Source organism: Schistocerca americana, chromosome 4 (assembly GCF_021461395.2).
Source record: "Schistocerca americana isolate TAMUIC-IGC-003095 chromosome 4, iqSchAmer2.1, whole genome shotgun sequence".
Classification (NCBI taxonomy): Eukaryota; Metazoa; Arthropoda; class Insecta; order Orthoptera; family Acrididae; genus Schistocerca; species Schistocerca americana.
The window spans coordinates 552,951,588-552,970,679 of record NC_060122.1 but is presented as its reverse complement, the minus strand read 5'-3'; the positions used below and the strand labels follow the sequence as shown (position 1 = coordinate 552,970,679).

Below are 19,092 nucleotides of genomic sequence, written 5' to 3'. Positions count from 1 at the left end.
CATCCTGTCCCTTCTCCTTATCAGTGTTTTCCACATATTCCTTTCCTCTCCGACTCTGCGTAGAACCTCCTCATTCCTTACCTTATCAGTCCACCTAATTTTCAACATTCGTCTATAGCACCACATCTCAAATGCTTCGATTCTCTTCTGTTCCGGTTTTCCCACAGTCCATGTTTCACTACCATACAATGCTGTACTCCAGACGTACATCCTCAGAAATTTCCCACTCAAATTAAGGCCGGTATTTGATATTAGTAGACTTCTCTTGGCCAGAAATGCCTTTTTTGCCATAGCGAGTCTGCTTTTGATGTCCTCCTTGCTCCGTGCGTCATTGGTTATTTTACTGCCTAGGTAGCAGAATTCCTTAACTTCATTGACTTCGTGACCATCAAGCCTGATGTTAAGTTTCTCGCTATTCTCATTTCTACTACTTCTCATTACCACCGTCTTTCTCCAATTTACTCTCAAACCATACTGTGTACTCATTAGACTGTTCATTCAGTTCAGCAGATCATTTAATTCTTCTTCACTTTCACTCAGGATAGCAATGTCATCAGCGAATCGTATTATTGATATCCTTTCACCTTGTATTTTGATTCCACTCCTGAACCTTTCTTTTATTTCCATCATTGCTTCCTCGACGTACAGATTGAAGAGTAGGGGCGAAAGGCTACAGCCTTGTCTTACACCCTTCTTAATACGAGCACTTCGTTCTTGATCGTCCACTCTTATTATTCCCTCTTGGTTGTTGTACATATTGTATATGACCCATCTCTCCCTATAGCTTACCCCTACTTTTTTCAGAATCTCGAACAGCTTGCACCATTTTATATTGTCGAACGCTTTTTCCAAGTCGACAAATCCCATGCAAGTGTCTTGATTTTTCTTTAGCCTTGCTTCCATTATTAGCCGTAACGTCAGAATTGCCTCTCTCGTCCCTTTACTTTTCCTAAAGCCAAACTGATCGTCACCTAGCGCATTCTCAATTTTCTTTTCCATTCTTCTGTATATTATTCTTGCAAGCAGCTTCGATGCATGAGCTGTTAAGCTGATTGTGCGATAATTCTCGCACTTGTCAGCTCTTGCCGTCTTCGGAATTGTGTGGATGATGCTTTTCCGAATGTCAGATGGTATATCGCCAGACACATATATTCTACACACCAACGTGAATAGTCGTTTTGTTGCCACTTCCCCCAATGATTTTAGAAATTCTGATGGAATGTTATCTATCCCTTCTGCCTTATTTGACCGTAAGTCCTCCAAAGCTCTTTTAAATTCCGATTCTAATACTGGATCACCTATCTCTTCTAAATCGACTCCTGTTTCTTCTTCTATCACATCAGACAAATCTTCACCCTCATAGAGGCTTTCAGTATATTCTTTCCACGTATCTGCTCTCTCCTCTGCATTTAACAGTGGAATTCCCGTTGCACTCTTAATGTTACCACCGTTGCTTTTAATGTCACCAAAGGTTGTTTTGACTTTCCTGTATGCTGAAACTGTCCTTCCGACAATCATGTCTTTTTCGATGTCTTCACATTTTTCCTGCAGCCATTTCGTCTTAGCTTCCCTGCACTTCCTGTTTATTTCATTCCTCAGCGACTTTTATTTCTGTATTCCTGATTTTCCCGGAACATGTTTATACTTCCTCCTTTCATCAATCAACTGAAGTATTTCTTCTGTTATCCATGGTTTCTTCGCAGCTACCTTCTTGGTACCTATGTTTTCCTTCCCAACTTCTGTGAGGCCCTTTTTAGAGATGTCCGTTCCTCTTCAACTGTACTGCCTACTGCGCTATTCGTTACTGCTGTATCTGTAGCGTTAGAGAACTTCAAACGTATCTCGTCATTCCTTAGTACTCCCGTATCCCACTTCTTTGCGCATTGATTCTTTCTGACTAATGTCTTGAACTTCAGCCTATTCTTCATCACTACTATATTGTGATCTGAGTCTATATCTGCTCCTGGGTACGCCTTATAATCCAGTATCTGATTTCGGAATCTCTGTCTGACCATGATGTAATCTAATTGAAATCTTCCCGTATCTCCCGGCCTTTTCCAAGTATACCTCCTCCTCTTGTGATTCTTGAACAGGGTATTCGCTATTACTAGCTGAAACTTGTTACAGAACTCAATTAGTCTTTCTCCTCTTTCATTCCTTGTCCCAAGCCCATATTCTCCTGTAACCTTTTCTTCTACTCCTTCCCCTACAACTGCATTCCAGTCGCCCATGACTATTAGATTTTCGTCCCCCTTTACATACTGCATTACCCTTTCAATATCCTCATACACTTCCTCTATCTGTTTATCTTCAGCTTGCGACGTCGGCATGTATACCTGAACTATCGTTGTCGGTGTTGGTCTGCTGTCGATTCTGATTAGAAGAACCCGGTCACTGAACTGCTCACAGTAACACACCCTCTGCCCTACCTTCCCATTCATAACGAATCCTACACCTGTTATACCATTTTCTGCTGCTGTTGATATTACCCGATACTCATCTGACCAGAAATCCTTGTCTTCCTTCCACTTCACTTCACTGACCCCTACTATATCTAGATTGAGCCTTTGCATTTCCCTTTTCAGATTTTCTAGTTTCCCTACCACGTTCAAGCTTCTGACATTCCACGCCCCGACTCGTAGAACGTTATCCTTTCGTTGATTATTCAATCTTTTTCTCATGGTAACCTCCCCCTTGGCAGTCCCCTCCCGGAGATCCGAATCGGGGACTATTCCGGAATCTTTTGCCAATGGAGAGATCATCATGACACTTCTTCAATTACATGCCACATGTCCTGTGGATACACGTTACGTGTCTTTAATGCAGTGGTTTCCATTGCCTTCTGCATCCTCATGTCGTTGATCATTGCTGATTCTTCCGCCTTTAGGGGCAATTTCCCACCCCTAGGACAAGACAGTGCTCTGACCCTCTATCCGCTCCTCCGCCCTCTTTGACAAGGCCGTTGGCAGAATGAGGCTGACTTCTTGTGCCGGAAGTCTTCGGCCGCCAGTGCTGATTATTTATCAAAAATTTAGGCAGTGGCGGGGTTCGAACCCGGGACCGAATACGTTTTCGATTACGAATCAAAGACGCTACCCCTAGACCACGGGTACACCGTAGAGGGAGCTATAGGAGGCAAGAACTGTAGAGGAAAACAGAGATTGGAATACATGCAGCAATTAATGGAGGACTTAGTTCCCAAGTGGTACCCTGAGATTAAGAGGTTGGCACAGGAGAGAAATTCTTACTGGACAGCATCAAACCAGTCAGAAGATTGATGACTCAAAAAAAAATTACTATTTAAAAATGAATTCCGAGAACATCTTGTGGCAGACGCAGTTCGTCCCCTATAAACCATTTAACTTCATACAATTTTGCAATTTTGCAATTTTGCAATTTAATAATCCAAGCGCAATGTTAATTGAATCGTTGCTTGGCTACAATACTATGACGTTTCTAAAAAGGTTAGCGAGAAAATGCCAAAATGAAAATATTGTGATCATTGAACAATGAATTCATTGAATACATAGTCTCCAGGCATGCAGTTTTTATTGCAGTCTGGGCCGATTTCACTGTGTTCGAGCCGCAAGTTACTCTCTGCCCCATTCCCGGCCAGATGCCGACGTCACGAGTAATGAGGCCCGGCTCACGGGATATTCGCCCCCCGCCCCCCCCCCCCCCGGGTCTCACCCCAGAAAGAACTTGTGACGTCAAACACTGCCTTGCTCATCATACATCACGAACGCTCGGCTACTTTCGGGGTCAAGTGGAAATAAGTATTTCAATGAAAACATACTTCTTAGCTCTGTCACAGTTTGCCTAAAGCGTGAGTTTGTTTAAATGCACATCCCAGAAGTATTACAGTACTGTCAAATAGAAACTCTTTTCTCGCTACAGACGGTCACTGCAACTCGTAAGACCTACAGTGTCACGTGCCCTGACGTACGCCACGCTATGTCTCGTTGGCCCCATAATTAGCGAGTCTGATGCAACTACTGACTCCCACTAGTGTGAATTCTGAACTAGGGAACTAATGGTTGCAACAACACATGCCTCAGTTTGGTTAGGAATGCGTTCGGGAGGAGTGGGATTCAAATCCCCATATGTCAATGCTGACGAAAGTGTGCCGTGGCTTCGCTAAACCATATCATAAGGCGAAAACCTGAATGATTCCTTCGAAACGGCTATGGTTTATGTTTTATCATGTCTTTGCCTAATCCATGCTTGCGCTCTGTTTGTAATGTTTTCATAATAGATGAGGGGCTGAACCATATTCTTCTTTCCTTCTGCCGATTGCTTGTAAAGACTGATGTTGACTAGTGAAGACAGACCTGTCCTTTAGAGTTGCCTGGTGCAGCTACTACTAATTCATTGATGTATAATGAGAAACAACATAGTGTTAGTATAGAGTCCTGAGGAACGCTTAGAGCTGCAGTGCTCCAATCTAGTTATTTCCTGTTATGTGAAACTGGAAAGCCACTTACTAAAATGGTTCAAATGGCTCTAAGCACTATGGGACTTAACATCTGAGGTAATCAGTCCCCTAGACTTAAAACCTTTTCGCAGGTTCAAATCCTGCCTCGGGCATGGATGTGTGTGTTGTCCTTAGGTTAGTTAGGTTTAAGTAGTTCTAAGTTCTAGGGGACTGATGACCTCAGAAGTTAAGTCCCATAGTGCTCAGAGCCATTTGAATTTGAACGATGCCCGAGGCAGGATTCGAACCTGCGATCGTAGCAGCAGCGCGGTTCCAGACTGAAGCGCCTAGAACCGCTCGGCCACATGTTCGGCGAAAGCAGCTTACTGTTTCGTACAACATTTACTAAGAGAGAATCTAATTCTGTAATATTCACTTTAATGCAAAATTGTGCAATGTTTAACAGTGCTCTAAGATGTGCTATATTCAAATGTTGTTTTTAACACTACAAAATTTTAGTTTTTACTGTTATTTTCTTAAAATTCAGCCCAAATAATTTTATTAAATCAATATACATCACCTATTTCTACTTGCTTTAATAATAAAAGGTATTACGCATATGATTTGACTAATTAGATCTACTTGCATCGATTTATTCCATATATTGAGAGTTTTCCAATGCACTCGTCTGTTATCAACTGAAAGAGATAACCAACTCTCACCTCTCAGTTTCACAGCACGCCAAGAGCACTGAAGTGTACCCAACCATCTTGGAGTTACATACTTGGTCCTGTATCCCATTATTACATATAATGTATCTGATAGCGACTGGGTACCACACGTTAGTGGCCTCTAAGGCCGTAACTAGTCACGTATCAATAAATTCTTAAGTTTCTATTAAATATGACAGCTCTAATGGAAACGTAGTTTTAATTTCTACAAAATACTTTAGACCGCTCCAACTTTTCAAAAAAATGTTATTGGTCTAATAATGGAGAATTAAAGTACCTTTTCAGCTAGTAATAGATGAGATTCGTTGGCTGAGTGGATATATCTCAGCTTATTAATGTAAATGTTCCGTTTTCCGTGCTCAGAATGTCCTAGGATGTAACACTTGCCATTTCCATCCGTATCAATAATTTGCTAACGTGAAAAACGTGAAATTGTATCGCTATTCACAATCCTTCTACTGTTGTTTGGGTAAGTCAGTTGAAAGATCGGGGAAAGAGAGGAGTATATGACCTCCAGTAGGACGAGGGTCATCAGAGAACAGTTGTGTTCAAATCAAAATTTAGGTTCTGTGCAGCTACACATTTAAGCTAACTAGGAAACCAAACTGCAAGACCAATGATAAGTCATGGCTCGTGAAGTGATAGCTACTCTACTATACAGTGTGTTCAAGAAGTCGCCTTTCCCCTAGGGCAAAGCAGTATATTAGGATTCTTATACGTGAAAGCTACGTATCCAGATGACTTGTTCATGCACATATATGATTTACACATAGGTCTATGTGGCTCCATATCGTTCTTGATATCTTGCGGACCGTACCTGGAGGTGTGCTTCGAAATGCTTGTTCGTTTTGTGCAGTCCTTCGTTGCTTTTGCATCGACCTTGAGTCACGTGGTACATGGTTATTAATCGTAACGAGCTGTCTCAGTTGGGCTGGAGATGTTTCTGAACCACGCCCCATCCCAGTGGCCTTGAAACTGTTTATCAGACAAATAACGCACTTGAATAGAAAAGTGCGCTAGAGCTCTTTTCTGTTGTAACTACACACGGTCACGTTTCCGTTGTATTCGAACTAAAGCTGTAACTCCTCTTTCAAACATGACCAAATAAGAATTCCATTTCACTTAGACTTCACAAATTTTTGGTCTGAACAGGCAGTGTGATGACATCCCGGCCCATAAAACAACAGAAGGCGGAGTAGTTTCCGTCTCTTAAACCATATTCCCCCTCTGTGAAATGTCATATAGCACATTCATCAGGAAGCAACATCGTATTAGGAACTTGTGCCAACAAAGCACAGCAGGCTACGACTCGTTTCTCTCTGTCATCTTCAGACAATTCATTCGCAGTCACCGATTTAAATTCTATCCTTTTCAAGTCATTCTTAATTATGTCATAAATTGTCGTTACGGTGCCTTATCAGGCACTCTGTATATGGCTTTTCAGAACACACGAAAGAATGATAATACACCGTCCGTTCAAAAAGGTTCGAGAGTGATTTTATGCCTGGAGTATAAGTGACGTCAGAACAGTAACTACGGTAACAGCTTGAACTAACAACTCTAAACAACAGAGATGCATTCGACTAGTCAGTTGTGGGCAGGCAGTGTCAGGTAGTGCAGATGCGGCAGTAGTGTGTCAACGTTGTTTTGTCTCAAATCACAGTTGTACTTCAACCAACGGAGGAAAAATAGAGGAAAACATTCATATAGTTGCGAATTTTTATACATTGGTAGAACGGATTGCCATCAGCAACACACGAAAGATCCTGACCGATAGTGTGTATTAGCGTTTGTACTCATTTCTTGAATAACTCGAAAACCGCGACTTCTAACGAAGAAAAGTTTCCTGCACGTAATAAAATATTTCCTCCAAAAGTGATCATATTAATTTTTCTTTAGTCCTAATAGTTCAAAAAATGCAAGCTGTGGAAAACGACAGATTATTAAAAATAGTGTTTTAATAATATGAAACAAATGTTTGTTATTACAAGGAGTGGGTTAAGAGCAAGTATCAAAAGTGTGAACCACATCTAAGTGCAGTAGAGCCGTATAAGGGATGTAACAGGATGGAGCGAGGGAGGTGTGACAGGTTAGAAGTACGAGGGAAACTAGGTCGCCGAATTTCGGTGACGCACTTCTCTCCTACATAGATCCGCAAACTGAAGTGCAAGCAGGCGGTTCCCTCCCACCGCCTCTACCCGACTGCGTCACAGGAGGTGACTTCACTGTGTTTCATGAACTATACAGGCCCTCTGCAGCTCGCCTTACAATCACTGATGGGACAGTGGGCTAGGGAGTGCGGTAACACTACATAGGAGGTACTAACAATACTAACGTGTGTGGACAGATTCTACACAATCCCCGCACACTATTCTGCACTGCTAAGGGGAAATTGATTCCTATTCATCTTCTACGGCAGCTGTAGTGTTCTTCCGGGAAAGTGACTCCCACCGCCATGAGCCCTCCTCGCTTTTCGGGTTACAGACAGATTGCGCCTACTCGGAATTTCCCGTCCTGCTCTCTTCTGTGAATTCACAAAAAGCTTCACTGGGTTCACTTTTATAAAGTGGAATTATTTTTAGTTCATTAAATGAGTGCTTTTAGATAAGACTGAAACCAGATGTAAACAGAAATGAAATTCTAAACTCAGATTGGAATGTATAATGCAGAGACTGGCTGGACAGTGAAGAGGGAGGCGTGTTTATAGCGATAAGAAGTGCAATAGTATCGAAGGAAATTGACGGAGATTCGAAATGTGAAATAACTTGGGTGAAGGTCACGGTTAAAGCAGGCTCAGACATGGTAATTGTCTCTATAGGCTCCCTGGCTCAGCAGCTGTTGTGGCTGAGCACATGAAGGATAATTTGGAAAATATTTCGAGTAGATTTCCCCACCATATTATAGTTCTGGGTGGAGATTTTAATTTGCCAGATATAGACTGGGAGACTAAAACGTTTATAACGGGTGGCATGGGCAAAGAATCCAGTGCAATTTTTATAAGTGCTTTATCTGAAAACTACCTTGAGCAGTTAAACAGAGAACCGACTCGTGGCGATAACATATTAGACCTTCTGGTGACAAACAGACCCGAACTATTTGAAACAGTTAACGCAGAACAGGGAATCAGCGATCATAATGCGGTTACTGTATCGATGATTTCAGCCGTAAATAGAAATACACACCTGGAAATGGAAAAAAGAACACATTGACACCGGTGTGTCAGACCCACCATACTTGCTCCGGACACTGCGAGAGGGCTGTACAAGCAATGATCACACGCACGGCACAGCGGACACACCAGGAACCGCGGTGTTGGCCGTCGAATGGCGCTAGCTGCGCAGCATTTGTGCACCGCCGCCGTCAGTGTCAGCCAGTTTGCCGTGGCATACGGAGCTCCATCGCAGTCTTTAACACTGGTAGCATGCCGCGACAGCGTGGACGTGAACCGTATGTGCAGTTGACGGACTTTGAGCGAGGGCGTATAGTGGGCATGCGGGAAGCCGGGTGGACGTACCGCCGAATTGTTCAACACGTGAGGCGTGAGGTCTCCACAGTACATCGATGTTGTCGCCAGTGGTCGGCGGAAGGTGCACGTGCCCGTCGACCTGGGACCGGACCGCAGCGACGCACGGATGCACGCCAAGACCGTAGGATCCTACGCAGTGCCGTAGGGGACCGCACCGCCACTTCCCAGCAAATTAGGGACACTGTTGCTCCTGGGGTATGAGCGAGGACCATTCGCAACCGTCTCCATGAAGCTGGGCTACGGTCCCGCACACCGTTAGGCCGTCTTCCGCTCACGCCCCAACATCGTGCAGCCCGCCTCCAGTGGTGTCGCGACAGGCGGGGATGGAGGGACGAATGGAGACGTGTCGTCTTCAGCGATGAGAGTCGCTTCTGCCTTGGTGCCAATGATGGTCGTATGCGTGTTTGGCGCCGTGCAGGTGAGCGCCACAGTCAGGACTGCATACGACCGAGGCACACAGGGCCAACACCCGGCATCATGGTGTGGGGAGCGATCTCCTACACTGGCCGTACACCACTGGTGATCGTCGAGGGGACACTGAATAGTGCACGGTACATCCAAACCGTCATCGAACCCATCGTTCTACCATTCCTAGACCGGCAAGGGAACTTGCTGTTCCAACAGGACTATGCACGTCCGCATGTATCCCGTGCTCTATTCAGCAACGTGCTCTAGAAAGTGTAAGTCAACTACCCTGGCCAGCAAGATCTCCGGATCTGTCCCCCATTGAGCATGTTTGGGACTGGATGAAGCGTCGTCTCACGCGGTCTGCACGTCCAGCACGAACGCTGGTCCAACTGAGGCGCCAGGTGGAAATGGCATGGCAAGCCGTTCCACAGGACTACATCCAGCATCTCTACGATCGTCTCCATGGGAGAATAGCAGCCTGCATTGCTGCGAAAGGTGGATATACACTGTACTAATGCCGACATTGTGCATGCTCTGTTGCCTGTGTCTATGTGCCTGTGGTTCTGTCAGTGTGATCATGTGATGTATCTGACCCCAGGAATGTGTCAATAAAGTTTCCCCTTCCTGGGACAATGAATTCACGGTGTTCTTATTTCAATTTCCAGGAGTGTATTAAGAAAGGTAGGAAGATTTTTCTGTTTAGCAAAAGTGACAAAAAGCAAATTTCAGAGTACCTGACGGCTCAACACGAAAGTTTTGCCTCAAGTACAGATAGTGTTGAGGATCAGTGGACGAAGTTCAAAACCATCGTACAATATGCGTTAGATGAGTATGTGCCGAGCAAGATCGTAAGAGATGGAAAAGAGCCACCGTGGTACAACAACCGAGTTAGAAAACTGCTGCGTAAGCAAAGGGAACTTCACAGCAAACAGAAACATAGCCAAAGCCTTGCAGACAAACAAAAATTAAGCGAAGTGAAATGTAGTGTGAGGAGCTCTACGCGAGAGGCGTTCAATGAATTCGAAAGTAAAGCTCTATGTACTGACATGGCAGGAAATCCTAAGAAATTTTGGTCTTATGTCAAAGCGGTAGATCAAAACAAAATGTCCAGAAACTCTGACCAAAATGGTACTGCAACAGAGGATGACAGACTAAAGGCCGAAATACTAAATGCCTTTTTCGAAAGCTGTTTCACAGAGGAAGACTGCACTGTAGTTCCTTCTCTAGATAGTCGCACAGATGACAAAATAGTAGATATCGAAATAGACGACAGAGGGATAGAGAAACAATTAAAATCGCTCAAAAGAGGAAAGGCCGCTGGAGCTGATGGGATACCAGTTCGATTTTACACAGAGTACGCGAAGGAACTTGTCCCCCTTCTTGCAGCGGTGTACCGTAGGTCTCTAGAAGAGCGTAGCGTTCCAAAGGATTGGAAAAGAGCAGAGGTCATTCCCGTTTTCAAGAAAGGACGTCGAAGAGATGTGCAGAACTATAGACCTATATCTCTAACGTCGATCAGTTGTAGAATTGTGGAAGACGTATTATGTTCGAGTATAATGACTTTTCTGGAGACTAGAAATCTACTCTGTAGGAATCAGCGTTGGTTTCGAAAAAGACGATCGTGTGAAACCCAGCTCACGCTATTCGTCCACGAGACTCAGAGGGCCATACACACAGGTTCCGAGGTAGATGTCGTGTTGCTTGACTTCCGCAAGGCGTTCGATACAGTTCCCCACAGTCGTTTAATGAACAAAATAAGAGCATATGGACTATCAGACCAATTGTGTGATTGGATTGAAGAGTTCCTAGATATCAGAACGCAGCATGTCATTCTCAATGGAGAGAAGTCTTCCGAAGTAAGAGTGATTTCAGGTATGGCGCAGGGGAGTGTCGTAGGACCGTTGCTATTCACAATATACATAAATGACCTTGTGGATAACATCGTAAGTTCACTGAGGCTCTTTGCGTGTGATGCTGTGGTATATTGAGAGGTTGTAACAATGGAAAATTGTACTGAAATGCAGGAGGATCTGCAGTGAATTGACGCATGGTGCAGGGAATGGCAATTGAATCTCAATGTAGACATGTGTAAAGTGCTGCGAATACATAGAATGAAAGATCCCTTATCATTTAGCTACAATAGAGCAGGTCAGCAACTGGAAGCAGTTAATTCCATAAATTATCTGGGAGTACGCATTAGGAGTGATTTAAAATGGAATGATCATATAAAGTTGATCGTCGGTAAAGCAGATGCCAGACTGAGATTCATTGAAAGAATCCTAAGGAAATGCAATCCGAAAACAAAGGAAGTAGGTTACAGTACGCTTGTTCGCCCACTGCTTGAATACTGCTCTGCAGTGTGGGATGCGTACCAGATAGGGTTGATAGAAGGGATAGAGAAGATCCAGCGGAGAGCAGCGCGCTTCGTTACAGGATCATTTAGTGATCGCAAAAGCGTTACGGAGATGAAAGATAAAGTCCAGTGGAAGACTCTGCAGGAGAGACGCTCAGTAGCTCGGTACGGGCTTTTGTTGAAGTTTCGAGAACATACCTTCACCGAGAAGTTAGGCAGTATATTGCTCCCTTCTACGTATATCTCGCGAAGAGACCATGAGGATAAAATCAGAGAGATTAGAGCTCACACAGAGGCATACCGACAACCCTTCTTTCCACAATACGAGACTGGAATAGAAGGGAGAACCGATAGAGGTACTCAAGATACCCTCCGCCACAGACCGTCAGGTGGCTTGCGGAGTATGGATGTATGTAGATGTAGATGGTATTAAGTAAAAATGCTCAACAGCTGGAGCTGTTAACTGTCTACCACACTGAAGAGCCTGCCGCAAGTGTAACATGCTGTCACTAAGTATTCGTCAATGTCAATCTGATTCTATCCACTATCGATGGCTGGTATACCCTTCAGAGCACGAGTGGTACCAAATGCATCACCCCAGCCTCAGCTCTCGCAAGCTCTGAAGAGGCCAAATGCTTGAACTATCTTCTCAAACACCTACATAATGAGGAAATGCAGATATTCCTACATAAGTCAAGCAATGTATTACAGCGGATTACTGTGCTGAACATGCTCAGTCCCATTCTATCAGGCACATCCAGACCGACCTTAAAAGATGTACAGCGGATGTGTGCTAAGTGGCTGTACTCAGTGCAGCCCACTCTATAAGTGAACGCAATTCCAGAGTGGAACAGATTATACAATCTACCAGTAACACAACTAATTATAAGAGAAGTTCAGGAACTAATTCACCATCAAGTCACTGCAACACAGTTACACAGCCTTACAAAAACCTCTCAATGACAGACAGCATCAAGGTGCACATTTACTAATCTACTCCCTTTCCCAACAACACTACATAGGTTACTGACAAAGTCAAATTTACTAATTAAATACTTTTCTGCCGTTGTTTATAGGAAACATTTCACAGCTCCGGCTTTTGAGGCTTTTACGTAATAGCTCACTTAACAGCTGCAAATAAGTACTCATTTCATAAACTGAAAAAAAAAATGTCCACTATATAAACACGAGCTGAGTGAAGTTTTCTGTACGCTCACGCAAGAGAACAGGACTGAAAATTCTCAGTAGGCATAGTCTATAAACTGAAAGTCAAGCGGGGCTCATGAGGGCGGGGGGAGAGAGGAAATCGCCCTTCCCCGAAGAACATTACAGCCGTCGTACAGAATGACCAGGAATGCATTGCCCTCCTACCGGTGTAGAATAGTTTGCAGGGATTAATGTAGAATCTGTCCACATGCATTAGGTTTGTTAGTATCTCCTACATACTGATAACGGACTCCTCGAGCTGTCTCACTAGTAAATCATAAGGAAAGCTGCGGAAGGCCTGTATAACTTTATGAAATCCCCTGAAATTGCCTCTTGCGACGTAGTGCGCTAGTGAGAATGTGGAATCGCCTACAGGCTCTTCAGTTTTCAGGCCTATGAAGGAGAGAAGAGCATGACCACAGTCCGGCAACTGACTTCCCTGTCGCTTGTAACCTCCATTTCCTTCTCTCCCCTCTACCCTGTTACATCCCCACTACAAATTTATCCCCTATGAGGCTGTAATGCACTTATAAGGGGATTGTCCAATCTGACCTATCGAAACCTACCCCGAAATTTTTCACACATGAAGAATACACCGAAAGAAATGCAATGTCAAAATTTTAACTGCAAGGGTGCATTGCAGGTATTAAAATGTTCAAAGTTACTCAGTTTTGCCGCACAAAGAATCGGTTATAATATCGGTTTGTACAGCACTTCCTACCGAGCGCTCGATACGCCGAATAAGCATACACAGCCGTGACAAGAGGAGGTAGCGCCGCATAACGCGAAGTCCCAAGTGCACACACACGAATTTTAAGCAATTAAACCATACCAACAATATCTCAAATCGTAAATTTTTTTGAATAACATGCAGTTCGTATTGAGAGCTAAGCTGTTGCAGACATAATTGCTACAGAATTTATTAGCAGTTCAAAGTTACTGTATTATGTTACATTACAGATGACCTCCCTTAATCGGGACTTTAATTTGTTGCCACGAAATATTTTACAAAAATTCATTTTGCACAATTCATATGATAATTTTTGAATAACAGTTGCTAACAATGGAGTAGTTCCTGCGTAAGAGTCACAAAAATGTGTTGGATGACGAAAACAATAATTTTCCTTATGCGAGGCATACCTGATAAAAAAATTAATGCATTGAGGCACTTCACAGCAATTACTAGTTTCATTTAGGCACAACTGGGATGGAGTAAGGAATGGTCGTGGTCTCTATTCTGTACGGGGTGGATCATAATTAATGGCGTAAACGTATACAGTTGAAAGTACACGATACTAGAAGCAAAAAAGTCTCAGTAAACATAGGGCCGAAAGTGCATACTTAAAGAGCTACGAGTAATTTTTCATCTTCCATACTGTGAACCGAATCTCTTCTACTGCAAGCTCTTTGCTTTCCACATTTTGGGAAGTGGTAGTATGGACCAAAACAAGAAAAGAAGTCCAGCAAACATGTACTCTCAAATACATAGCTTAAGAGCTATGAGCACGCGCTCATCTTCGATACTTGAAAACACAACTCTTCTAAAGAACAATTGCTCATAAATTTTAAGGTATGCATTTTAGAGCAAATGTTTGCTGGACACTTTTTTATTGTTTTGGTCCATGATAGTACTTCCCAAAATGTGGAAAGCAAAGAGCTTGCAGTAGAAGAGATTTGCTTCACGGTATCGAAGATGAAAAGTTGCTCGTAGCTCTTAAGGTATGCATTTTCGACCCCATGTTTACTGAGACTTTTTTGCTTCTAGTATCGTGTACTTTTAACTGTATGCATTTACGACATTAATTATGATACACCCTGAATACTGCGCCGCGTACCAGACATACTTCATCAAATTTGCAAAATGTGATGGTGCAAACTAACAATGCACAATTGACTAATATTTAACAGTACTGTTACGCTGATAAACCTGAAATGACGAACATCTATAGGGTGTTTCCGTAAGAGTGTGCAAAAATGTAACAGGACGTAGAGGATTCTCCACTGAACAATTTGAGGTACGGAACCTGGGGTCGGAGAAGCCACCTTTAGGAGGTAATAGGAATAAAATCATATTACTGTGTACTTTCTTATTTACATTAGTTACAGTCAACTGCAAATAGCACCATTGACACAATGAACGTACCATTTGTACTGTATCTTACAAAATGTGCTGAAACTGACGGCCATCAGCCTCAGTGTAAGCATGACATTAGCGAGGAAGGTTCTGACGCACCCTGACAAATATCCCTGGCCTGTTTCGAATCTCATTACGGGCAGCTACAATCATGGCAATTAATTCCACCTCCATATCCATGGGGGTCTCGTACACAAATGACACATGTGACTTTAGATATCCCAGTAGGAACAATCAAGGGGATTCATGTTAGGTGACCTCGCAGGCCACGGAATAGGATCTTCCAATCCAGCGACCAGGAAATACAGCACCGAGATGGTTGTGGATATCCGCAATGAAGTGTTGTGGTGCACCGTCTGTCGTTGACCCACAGCGTGTTCTGCCATGGGACAGTGTAAATACGATAGAACAGAGCCAGCTCATGGACAAGTAAAGCCGCGCGGGATTAGCCGAGCGGTCTAGGGCGCTGAAGTCATGGACTGTGCGGCTGGTCCCGGCGGAGGTTGGAGTCCTCCCTCGGGCATGGGTGTGTGTGTTTGTCGTTAGGATAATTTAGGTTAAGTAAGCTTTGGGACTGATGACCTTAGCAGTTAAGTCCCACAAGATTTCACACACATTTGAACATTTTGACAAGTAAAGTAAACAAATCTTGTACCATGACATCCTATAATCAAGGTCGTCCTCCTTGTTTCCTCCCAGGAAATAAAGAATGTACAAGTAAATAAACCGGTCTGTGGATACTATTAAAAGAAATGACAGCGACTTTTTCTGCACTGGAGTGGGAGATATTTTTTTGTAGAAGGCGTCGTTTTCGAGTTCTTCAGGCAAAACTTGCGATCTCTCAAACTCCTGTGGTCCAGATTTTTATTATGTCGTTACTTGCACTTCACCCTACCACGGGACAAAAGATTGCGACTACACAGATTTTTTCTGCCATTCGAACTATTTTGATCTTCGTTGACTGGGCTATGGAGCAACATTCCTAAATCAAGTGATCAAGACGTTTTCCAGAACGTTTTCAGGAGGAGAAAGGTGTGTGCGAAGTTTGACTCACACATCTTTACTCCCGAATAAAAGCTGCGTCGCGTAGACGCCTACTGAGACTTGACAAAATACGAACGATTCTTTCCTGGAAAAAATGATCACCGGTGGTGAGACTTGATGCTGCAGATACGAACCTACTACAAAAGGACATAGTGTAGAAAGTTTGACGGTATAACAGCCATTGAAGCCAATGTGATTTATGAACTGAACAACATCGCTAAGGAGGAATTTACTGACACTTTTACATGCTTGTATCGACGTTCTATGCGTTGTTCGCAAATTGGGGAAACCATGCACGAGTAGAATTCCTGTAGCGCTGAAACCACCATTTTGACTTTTCTCTACTTTGTATTAATCCGAAAGTTTCAGGACTGACGGGGTAGTTTATAGCTCTGAGCTTCGTCGGCTTTCATGTCTTTATTAAGTACGACTCCGTTCAATTTGGTTTCCTTGTGGCTACGAATCTGCCCTCCGTTTGAAAGGAATTTTTGTCGGACTGTCTCCACTGAGGAGTGTGTGCAGAATCTGAAGGAAAGGCGGTGCTATCAAATGCCCCTCTCACGCTCGGAGCGCTCCCTCTTGAAGGACCGCTAAGCGTGGAGATGGCCAGATATGCATCTGCTTGCGGCGGAGGGTGCCTCCCCCAGGGCACAAAGCGCTCGCTGCCCCGCGACAAGGCCGGTATCGACACGGCAGACGGATCGCGGAACGCGCTCACCGCTAATCTCGTCAATAGTTCACCGGGGAATCCGCCCAATGTATTGCCTCCTGCAGCTGGCAGAAGAAAGCTGGGATAAACGCACCGGAAATATACGGCGAGCCCCGCGCAGCGCCGTTCTCAGCGGCGGTGCTCTTATACGGGGCCGCGGCGGGAGCGAGACTCGGATTTCCGCTCATTGTGTTTCTCTGCTCCCTACACCGGGCAGAGGTAAACCGAGGCCGGGACCCAGTGGCCGTATCCTCCAGCAGGGGAAGAAACGCCTCCTCCATTGGTTTTATTTCGTCTCTAGATGCGCAGTGTATTGTGCCACGTTTCTGATACTTCCGCCGATCTAAAATCGACATCAATCACTCGTTCCACAACCAATCGACTCAAGATAACACAAATTTTAACGTAAGAGAAGTTGGTTCTCCTGCAAAGTACTACAAAATAAATTTGCCTGAAATTGTACAGCCTTCTTTCATAGTTTCTGTATCATCTCTCAAAGAGTGATTCAAGTTTTCACTTTCGGTGGCTCCTTTTTAGAAACTGGGCCCAAAATTAATAACGTTTATTGAATGGCAGAACCGCTCTTATTCACAGTGGCAGAGTTGGTTTTGTGGTAGACAGCGTCCAAGAACTAAGGCCACCAAGCCATACGACAGGATGGCTCAATTTACTTTTGACATTTTCTATAAAAAGCATTTCGATGCAATTGAGGTATCTCATTCGAAACATGAGGTCAAATTACTTCGATGCAGATTGGAAGGTTCATATACACCACTGGCCATTAAAATTGCTACACCAAGAAGAAATGCAGATGATAAACGAGTATTCGTTGGACAAATATATTATACTAGAACTGACATGTCATTACATTTTCACGCAATTTGGGTGCATAGATACTGAGAAATCAGTACCCAGAACAACCACCTTTGGCCGTAATAACGGTCTTGATACCCCTGGGCATTGAGTCAAACAGAGCTTGCATGGCGTGTACAGGTACAGCTGCCCACGCAGCTTCATCACGATACCACAGTTTATCAACAGTAGTGACTGGCGTATTGTGACGAGCCAGTTGCTCGGCCACCATTGACCAGACGTTTTCAATTGGTGAGATATCTGGAGAATGTGCTGGCCAGGGCAGCAGTCGAACATTATCTGTATACAGAAAGGCCCGTACAGGATCTGCAACATCCGGTCGTGCATTATCCTGCTGAAATGTAGGGTTTCGCACGGATCGAATGAAGGGTAGAGCCACGGATCATAGCACATCTGAAATGTAACGTCCACTGTTCAAAGTGCCATAAATGCGAACAAGAAGTGACCGAGACGTGTAACCAATGGCACCCCATACCAACACACCGGCTGATACGCCAGTATGTCGATGACGAATACACGCTTCCAATGTGCGTTCACCGCGATGTCGCCAAACACGTATGAGACCATCATGATGCTGTGAACAGAAGCTGGATTCATCCGAAAAAATGACGTTTTGTCATTCGTGCACCCAGGTTCGTCGTTGAGTACACCATCGCAAGCGCTGCTGTCTGTGATGCAGCGTCAAACGTAACCGTGGCCATGGTCTCCGAGCTGATAGTCCATGCTGCTGCAAACGTCGTCGAACCGTTCGTGCAGATGGTTGTCTTGCAAACGTCTCCATCTGTTGACTCAGGGATCGAGACGTGGCTGCACGATCTGTTACAGCCACGCGGATAAGATGCCTGTCATCTCGACTGGTACTGATACGAGGCCGTTGGGATCCAGCACGGTGTTCCGTATTACCTTTCTGAACCCACCGATTCCATATTCTGCTAACAGTCATTGGATCTCGAGCAACGTGAGCAGCAATGTCGCGATACGATAAACCGCAATCGCGACAGGCTACAATCCGACCGTTATCAAAGTCGGAAACGTGATGGTACGCATTTCTCCTCCTCACACGAGGCATAACAACAACGTTTCACCAGGCAACGCCGGTCAACTGCTGTTTGTGTATGAGAAATCGGTTGGAAACTTTCCTCATGTCAGCACGTTGTAGGTGTCGCCACCGGCGCCAACCTTGTGTGAATGCCCTATTGTTGCATTTAAAAAATTGTGTCTTTTTGCTATAACTCTTTGGATAATAACACAATGAACTATGTTCATAGCTCCGCAGACAGAGGAACGTTTCTTAAGGTGACCTACGGCAATAAATATTTCCGTCGCCTATTACTTATGCTTACAGAGCCAAACACATTTACTGAAACACCCTATATAAGGGACTCTAGTTTTTAGTTTGTTGCACTCGATCTTCCTCAAGCGTATCCTTCAGTGTAATTTGAAGTTATATGAAAAAGATTTTGCAGTTATGACATATAGCTTCCTTGACGACATAGCAGTAACGTTACACGTTGTAATTACAAAAGAATGTGAGGGACAGGTTGTGGCCGGTAGAGGTTGGTCTTACAGCAGCACGGGTAATTGATACCTGCTGTTCGTTGCTTCGCATTCTACTGCCTTTTCGTTTTTGAATGACGGTGTTGAGGCAACACTAATGGCAACCATACTGGAGTGGATGCCATTGGATGTTGATT

At 44.1% G+C, this 19,092-nt stretch overlaps 1 protein-coding gene across 1 annotated transcript in view; it reads right to left on the bottom strand.

The window, feature by feature from the left end:
• LOC124612927 (UDP-glucosyltransferase 2-like) overlaps window positions 1–19,092 on the bottom strand; it is a 692,550-nt gene that overhangs the window by 513,168 nt on the left and 160,290 nt on the right. The window lies entirely within an intron of this gene.